Source organism: Asterias rubens, chromosome 15 (assembly GCF_902459465.1).
Source record: "Asterias rubens chromosome 15, eAstRub1.3, whole genome shotgun sequence".
Taxonomy (NCBI): domain Eukaryota; kingdom Metazoa; phylum Echinodermata; class Asteroidea; order Forcipulatida; family Asteriidae; genus Asterias; species Asterias rubens.
This window is the reverse complement of record NC_047076.1, coordinates 12,398,281-12,406,350: the sequence shown is the minus strand read 5'-3', so window position 1 is coordinate 12,406,350 and position 8,070 is coordinate 12,398,281. Positions and strand designations below refer to the sequence as shown.

Below are 8,070 nucleotides of genomic sequence, written 5' to 3'. Positions count from 1 at the left end.
GTACTTTTTGTACGACACAAAACACAATGTCTATACAGATTGCATTAAAGGCACCGGACGCTATAGGATATTACCCAAAATAGTTGTTAGCATAAAAAACTTCCTTGGTAACGAGCATTGGCTGGATAGTGTACACGATTGTGAAAAACAGCTCCCTCTGAAGTAACGTAGTTTTCGAGATAGAAGTTATTGTCCATGAATTTGGTTTCGAAACCTCAGAATTAAATTTCGAGGTCCTGATATCAAGCATTTGAAAGCACACAACTTCGTGTGACAAGGGTGTTTTTTCTGTCATTATTATCTCGCAACTTCGACGACCAATTGAGTTCAAATTTTCACAGGTTTGCTTTTTTGTACATATTTTGCAGTTTAATTTAGTTTAAATTCTTGTAAGGGGCGGACTGTTGTTGTTGTTGTTGTTGGGGGGGGGGAGGGGGGGGGGCGCCACCGCACACCCCCTCCCCCTGTTTACGGGCCTGTTTCAGAGAGCTGTTTCTAACAATGTTTTATGCTAATAATATTTTTGAGTAATTACCAATAGTGTCCACTGCCGCTTTTTACAAGGATTCTGAAGAAGGATTTATGAACACTGTTGTCAATGTTTGATTGTTTTTCTTTCCTAAAAGAACAACCATGGGCTTGCTTTATCATCAGTGCTGCTTACTTGCAGCAACGTTAATTACTTGAAAGCATTTCCTACATTGCTTTCACGATCTTTTTTTGCTGAAAAAAGCGGCTGGCGCTACGACAAAGAGAAGTCAAATACAGTCAAATAATTGTTCTATAAAATTAGAGCAATGCCAGGGTTGATTTTTCTTTCATAATTAAATCTACCATTAGGGGGTTAAGCCTTTCGCCTGGGAATAATAAAAAGATTTTTGTTTTAGGTGACGTACGTACAACAGCAAACTACTGACGGAGGGAGGTTTACCTCGTTCTACATGGAAACCGAGATTTTGTGTTTGGACACAGCTTCAATCAAGAACACAAACCCATAACCAGGCTTAATTCACGTAAGTGTAATTTTCAATTATTGTAAGAATCTTGAATTTTATACCTGTCGCAAACTGTGTGTATTTACATGTACTTGCCAGGTAGAGTTTTTTAGGGAACTGTCGCCGTCGGTTTCACAAAGAGTTAGGACTCGTCTTATCTGGAGTTAGGACGAGTAACTCGTCCTAACTTAGGATTAATCTTAAGGTCTGCATGCTACAGCGCAGGGTTGGGACTCATCCTAAGTCCTAAGAATAGTCTGAAGTTAGGAAGAGTTTTGTGAAATCGACGGAATACCGTGGAGTAAATTTATCGGATTGTTCGGGGGACTTCTTAGCTCTGAAAAGAACTATCCTGCTTTTTAAATACTACCTGGGCGGAAGGTATAGAAAATAGGCTGGGAGTTTTGTTATTGTCAATGTGATATCAAGCGGTAGGAATGGGTAGGCTGGTGTAACAAAAGCATGTATGAAATGAAGCAGCGTGGGGGGGGGGGGGGGGGGGAGACAGAGGCATAAAGCTCACTTACAAAGCAAGGAATTTATACCGAAGACGGATAACGATGGATTTGGGTGCATAGAACTCAATAGTCAAAACTATGGTGGGAAGTGACACAGTATCTACATGTTCGTGAAAAGATAACCGCGGGCTCAATTCACGTAAGTTTCACTTTCAATTATTGTGAGAAACATGAATTCCATAGCTGTGTAGCAAACTGCTTACATGTATACCAACCGAACGGACCTATTTGGTATCGTATACGATTGTAACGCTTCCCTAGTGTTACCTTTGTTCGATGGTGAAAGCTTTACCTGTTTACCTGTTTACCTGTAGATTCGGGCTCTGCATAATGAAGGCTAAATGAAGCCTTATAAAACCCCCATCCATATTCACACAAAACTTACTGCAAAAGTACTGAATGCAATGGAAGTAGCGAAGTCAAATGTGAGAGCAGAAGAGAATGAACTTAATATTTCCATATATCCTGTGGTGAACATCCTGCAAAACTGTACATGGCACGTTAATCCGGAGGTCGTTGGTTCGAATCCCACTCTAGTCAATTCTTTGTTCAACCCCAAAAGTCAATGTTTTTGGTGAGGTACTCATCAATGCCATTTTTGAAGATGTTAGTTGAATGAGAATGAACAACTGCAGCTGGTAGTTTGTTCCAAACATTACAGACTCTCTGTGTGAAGTTGTTCTGACGAATTCTGGTTGTACTGCGTTCCTTGTTTATCTTCAGATCATGGCCCCTTAGACCCTTTACATTTCTTGACATGTCAAATAGCTTATCTGGATGGACATCCTGGAACCCATGCATCACTTTGAAAACTTGAATGAGGTCACCCCGCAATCTTCTGTAGGCAAGTGTTGGGAGATCGAGGAGTAGCAGCCTTGTTTCATATGGCAATTCCCTTAAAGATCGAACAATTTTGGTTGCTCTCCGTTGCACCTTTTCTAACTTGTTAATGTCTCTCTTCGAGTAGGGGCACCAAATGATTTATTTTGGGTTACTTCACCCCTTCAACATAAGCATATCAGGTTGCCATCTTGGCAAGAATCCCAGCAAATTTTCTTATCGGCCAAACGTTTTTACTCGAAGGCCAAATGACAACATATCACAACATGGACACCCAAATAGCAAGGACACTAGGTATACTGGTGTCACAATTATTTTTTTGAGAAATTAAGCCAAGCAGGTTGGGGGGGGGGGTGGCTAAACGACAACATTATCACAACACAGCATTTGAACAGGTGTACTGGTCACACTGGTGTCAAAAACAAAGAGAAATGAAGGGAGGAGGCGGGGAAGGGGTGTATAGGGGAGTGGGCACCGCGTTTACGTGTTCCTCCTACAAGGATCTAATGAGGATTAGATCCCGAAAGCGGGATCAAGCATCTTTGTGCCGCGTCCTGATCGCGTTCACACTAGCCGTTGATCTCCCTCTGATCGCCCTTTCGAGATCAGATCCTCCTTTGATCCTCCTAGCAGGATCTACATGTAGTTGTAAACGCGGTGTTCGAGGCCGAAATCCTACATACATAAGCAAGGAATGCACGGTGAAGAAGGAGAACAATTGGGGTGGGGGTGGTTGCTGGTTCGACCACAAGAGTTTGCAACACAAATGACAATGTGTAAACTAAGGTTGGAAGAGCGAGAAAAAGATCAATAAGTAAATGGTCCAGAGTGAAAAGGTATATATCTATCCACGTATTGTGCTAGGCTCTAAACATGCTTATTGTTACTTCCAAGTGAAGTAGTTGGCAGGTATATCGTTTCAGATATACCATTACATCTATAGCACCGTTTTGCCATTTATGATTATCTGTCGATACTTATATGTTTCTCACACAACCTCGACTTACGTCCCGTGATACCTCAAATTCCAATCTCAGTTTGTGTAATCGATATCTTTAGTAGATTCAATATTCTACATGTTGATATCGTCTAACGTGACTCTTAAAGGCTCCAGACACTATAAGTAATTACTAAAAATAATTGTTCCAATACAAAATTACTTGGTAACGAGCAATGGAGAGCAGTTGATGTATAAACAAAACATGAGAAACGGCTCCCTCTAAAGTAAGATGGTTTTTGACGAAGATGTAAGTTTTCACTCAAATAAATACACGACTTCAGCCGAAGTATTTTTTATTATGCATCTGAAAGCACACAAAGTAGTGCAACAAGGGTGGTTTTTTTTCTCGTGCAAATTCGATGACCAATTGAGCAAAACCTTTCACAGGTTTGTTATTGTATGCATATGTTGGGATACACCAAGTTAGGGTACGCCGTCGATTTCACAAAACTCTTCCAAACTTAAGACTAATCTTAGGACGAGTCCTAACCCTGCACTGTAGCATGCAGACCTCAAGATTAATCCTAACTCGAGATAAGACGAATCCTAACTCTTTGTGAAACTGACGGTGGTCTTTAGCGATTACCAAAGGTGTCCAGTGGCTTTAATATCATCATCATCATCATCATCATAGCCGTCCTCCCGAGGTAGATCCCGGAGATGGCTTCCCAACTAAGAGTCTCCATGGGTCTCTGTTCCTTGCTAGGTGTCCTGCTGATGCCACAGATGGTATTTCAACCTCTTCACAGAAGTGCTTGATGTCTTCAAGCCATCGTTTCCCTGGTCTGTTTCCTCTGGGTCTGTTTCCTGCAATGTGGCCTTCTAGAAGTATTTTGGGTGTATCGGCCATTGCCCATTCTGTTCACATGCCCAATATACTTGAGTATAGTTTTCCTAATGGACCGATCCGGCCTGTCAATCAAACTGTGCGCGTTCACCCATTTGACCAATCACAGCAATGATTGTGTATATTTGGCACGCGCGGCAGAATCGTGCAGAATGTCATTGGGAGTGCCTGTACACGTGTCTTGCTTACGTGCGCGGGGGGCGGAGCTTAGTGGAAAGCCGGAACGGTCCATTGAAGTTGGACGATCTTTATAGTAGTGCAGCAGTTCACGTACTCTTTAATATCACTTGAGATTTAATCTGTTTGGAACGATTCCTGTTCGGAAGTAGTATTGGAAATACAATCCGCTCAATATAATCTGCCATCACACTTTGATGTAACGATTATTAAACTGGGTGTGAATCAAACAGACAGGCCATGTACAAAGTTATACTGAGAGTTATGTTGTTGTTGTTGTTAGATTCAGTTCTTCCCTTCAACAACTGTCTAATAGGAGACTTTCCAACGCTAGGCGGCAGCAGACATACCGGGTAAATTTCCATTGTTTACGTAGTTCTGAACATGCGCATAATTCTGAGAACAATGGATTTACCCGGTAAGTCTGCTGCCCTCTATCGTCCCAGAAAGTCTCCCATTGGTCATTGATGGTACCTTAAAGGAACACGTTGCCTTGGATCGGACGAGTTGGTCCATGAAAAGCGTTTGGAATCGTTTGTTATGAAATGCATATGGTTAGAAAGATGTTTTAAAAGTAGAATATAATGATCCACTCAAGTATCACTCAAAATTGCACGGTTTTCATTTTACCTCGTCGACTAACACGGTCGGCCATTTATGGGAGTCACATTTTTGACTCCCATATTTATGGCCGACCGTGTTAGTCGACGAGAAAAACGAAAACCATGCAATTTCGAGGCATATTTGTGTAGATCATTGTATTCTACTTTTACAACATCTTTCTAACCATATCGATTTTATAACAAACGGTTACAGGACGCTTTTCAAAGACCAACTCGACCGATCCAAGGCAACGTGTTCCTTTGAAGGCAGTGGAAACTATTGGTAATTACTCTAAAACATTATTGTCATATAACATTTCTTGATTATGAGAAATGGGGAGAGGTTGATAATATACAACATTGTGAGAATAGGCTCCCTCTGAAGTGACGTAGTTTTCGAGAAAGGATTAATATTCCATGAATTTGATTTCGAGACCTCAGATTTAGAATGAGAGGTCTCGAAATCAAGCATCTAAAAGCACACAACTCAAGTTCGTGTGACCATGGTGCGACATGGGGATTTTTTCTTTCATTAATATCTCGCAACTTCGACGACCAAGTGAGCTCAATTTTTTTTCACGGTTTATTTTTATTTTATGCGTATGTTGAGATACAGCAACTGTTAAGACTAGTCTTTGACAATTACCAAAATTGTCCAGTGTCTTTAAAGGCACTGAACAGTTCTGAACACGTTTTTTAATTGTCAGAGACAAGTATTCTCACTTGGTGTATCCCAACATAAAAGGTTAAGGTCAAAAGTCAACATGTATAACATAAATCAGACACACCTTGTAATAGTGCGACGCTCCAAAATGGTTCGTTATACTAATCCGAAAAATTCCGACTTGCCCCGAATTCGGATCACGTTCGCCCCCACAGCTTTTGAAGTTTGATACACCTTTAAACGGCGTACATGCCAGGGATGACAAACGTGCGGGTGGAACCCATCCTCCCTCCCACAAGCAATAAAAGCAATATGCCATCCCTTGATGAAGATTGAGTGATGGTACAGACGTGGAAATGAGGTTGTAATGTAGCTCGATGATGTTTATATGTGACTCACTAATCTTTCGTTGACGTTGCCGCGCAAATTAGCCCCGCAGAAGATAGCCGGAAGTTGATGCGGACGAAGATGCATAAAACACGGCGGGAGAAAATGGCTGCGATGGGGCGGAAGTGACCGGGACCCATCTGTCTGAGTTTTTTTTTTTTATAATTCCTTTTATGAAAATTATACGGATAAAGGGAAGATGAAATTTGTTGGATAATTCAACCATAATTGAGGCTTGTCAATTTTAGTGCAATGTTCAGTTGATCTCCGTGTATTTTGTTGCTCATCACGATCCTATAATGAGTTATTCAGATTGAATTTGATGCTGCGAAGTTTACAAAAGGATATAAAGGTCAACCATGCTGACACATAATGTCATCATCAAGATCGAATTGGTCATGCTCCTACGTAAGGCTTTTACGTTTCATGTATGACAATCGCCAGATAGCTCTACCTTTTTATAACATGATGCTGTTATAAAACTAATCTGTCCCTTTTATGAATTAATCTTCCTTTTTTGTCGATGATAAATTGGGAGTAGACAAAATTTCATGCTCTTAACAAAAACATGTATATCCATGACGAGATCACATCAATGACAAGAACACTTTCGCACAATGATCAATGTCAGACAAACGATTTTATGAAACTTAAAGACAGTGGACACTATTGGTAATTGTCAAAGGCCAGTCTTCTCACTTGCTGTATCTCAACATATGCATAAAATAACAAACCTGTGAAAATTTGAGCTCAACTGGGTCGTTGAAGTTGCGAGATATGAATGAAATAAACAACACCCTAGTCAAACGAAGTTGTGTGCTTTCAGATGCTTGATTTCGAGACCTCAAATTCTAAATCTGAGGTCTCGAAATCAAATTCGTGCAAAATTACTTCTTTCTCGAAAACTAAGTCACTTCAGAGGGGGCCGTTTCTCACAATGTTTTAAACTATCAACCTCTCCCCATTACTCGTTACCAAGTGAGGTTTTATGCTGATAATTATTTTGAGTAATTACCAATAGTGTCCAGTGCCTTTAAAACCAAAAATGTGGAAGGGAGGTTACATTACGGCCCATGTCCCGATAGAGTTAAACTCATCATTGGCAATTTTAGGTTAAATCGAAGTTTCATGTTGCGAAATGTCACTATTACGTCTACAGTAGTCACTGACCGTACTTGTTGAGCAGCTATTTGTGTAGAAATTCGAATGTAGACAATAACAATACGAATATCCATAATGATAGTGTGGGTTCAACAATTGCAATGCAAACTCTTCCCCCTCTCCAATGCTTCTTAAGTAACAGTCCCACGATAGCATCATGATAAATGCCATCTGAGCAGATTTAGTGTCAGATAAGGGACCGTGTAATGCAATGTCGACAGGCCCCGAGCTTTTACAACTGGGGTCACTACTATATAGGCCAGACCTGTGCCCAATTTCATAGAGCTGCTAAGCATAACAATTTGCTTAGCGTGAAATTTCTTCTTTGATAAAACAGGTTACAAACCAAATTTCCATATGTTGCATATTGCTTGTTACTGGTATTCAGCTGTTGTTTGCTTATCCTGAAAATCACGTAGCAATTTTGGTTTATATCCTGTTTTTATCAAGAATGCAACAATGTCATGTTAAGCAAATTGCTGTGCTTGGCAGCTCTTCAAAATTGTGCAAAGAACCTATGGATTTTGTATGGGAATACATAACTTTGTCTTCCCGATTTTGTCTCTGAGTGGGGAAGGAGGCAACTGCATACTAAACTACAAGCTATTTTCAGCACCTGCCTCTTGAGTATTGTATGTAGCTTTGAATGTATCTATGAGAATCTACACATTTTTCCCCCCAAACATTCCCATCGGAGTGAAGATCAGATTCATGAATGTAGAGCTTAAAGCCACTGTACACTATTGGTAATTACTCAAAATAATTATTAGCACAAAACCTTACTTGGTAACGAGTAATGGGTAGAGGATGATAGTATAAAACATTCATGTAACGTAGTTTTTTTTAGAAAGAGGTTACAATTTCTCACTCAAATAATAA

General features: G+C 40.3%; 1 protein-coding gene across 2 annotated transcripts in view; it reads left to right on the top strand.

Annotated features, from left to right (window-relative positions):
• Window positions 1-897: 897 nt before the first annotated feature.
• Window positions 898-8,070, top strand: part of LOC117300414 (major facilitator superfamily domain-containing protein 6-like) — a 65,812-nt gene continuing 58,639 nt past the window's right edge. The window contains exon 1 of one of the 2 annotated variants that reach the window (XM_033784202.1): window positions 898-1,013. The gene's annotated coding sequence lies outside the window, so the exon portion shown is untranslated. Of the gene's footprint in view, window positions 1,014-1,565; window positions 1,653-8,070 lie in introns of those variants that run through there. The other variant, XM_033784201.1, reaches the window with a different exon arrangement.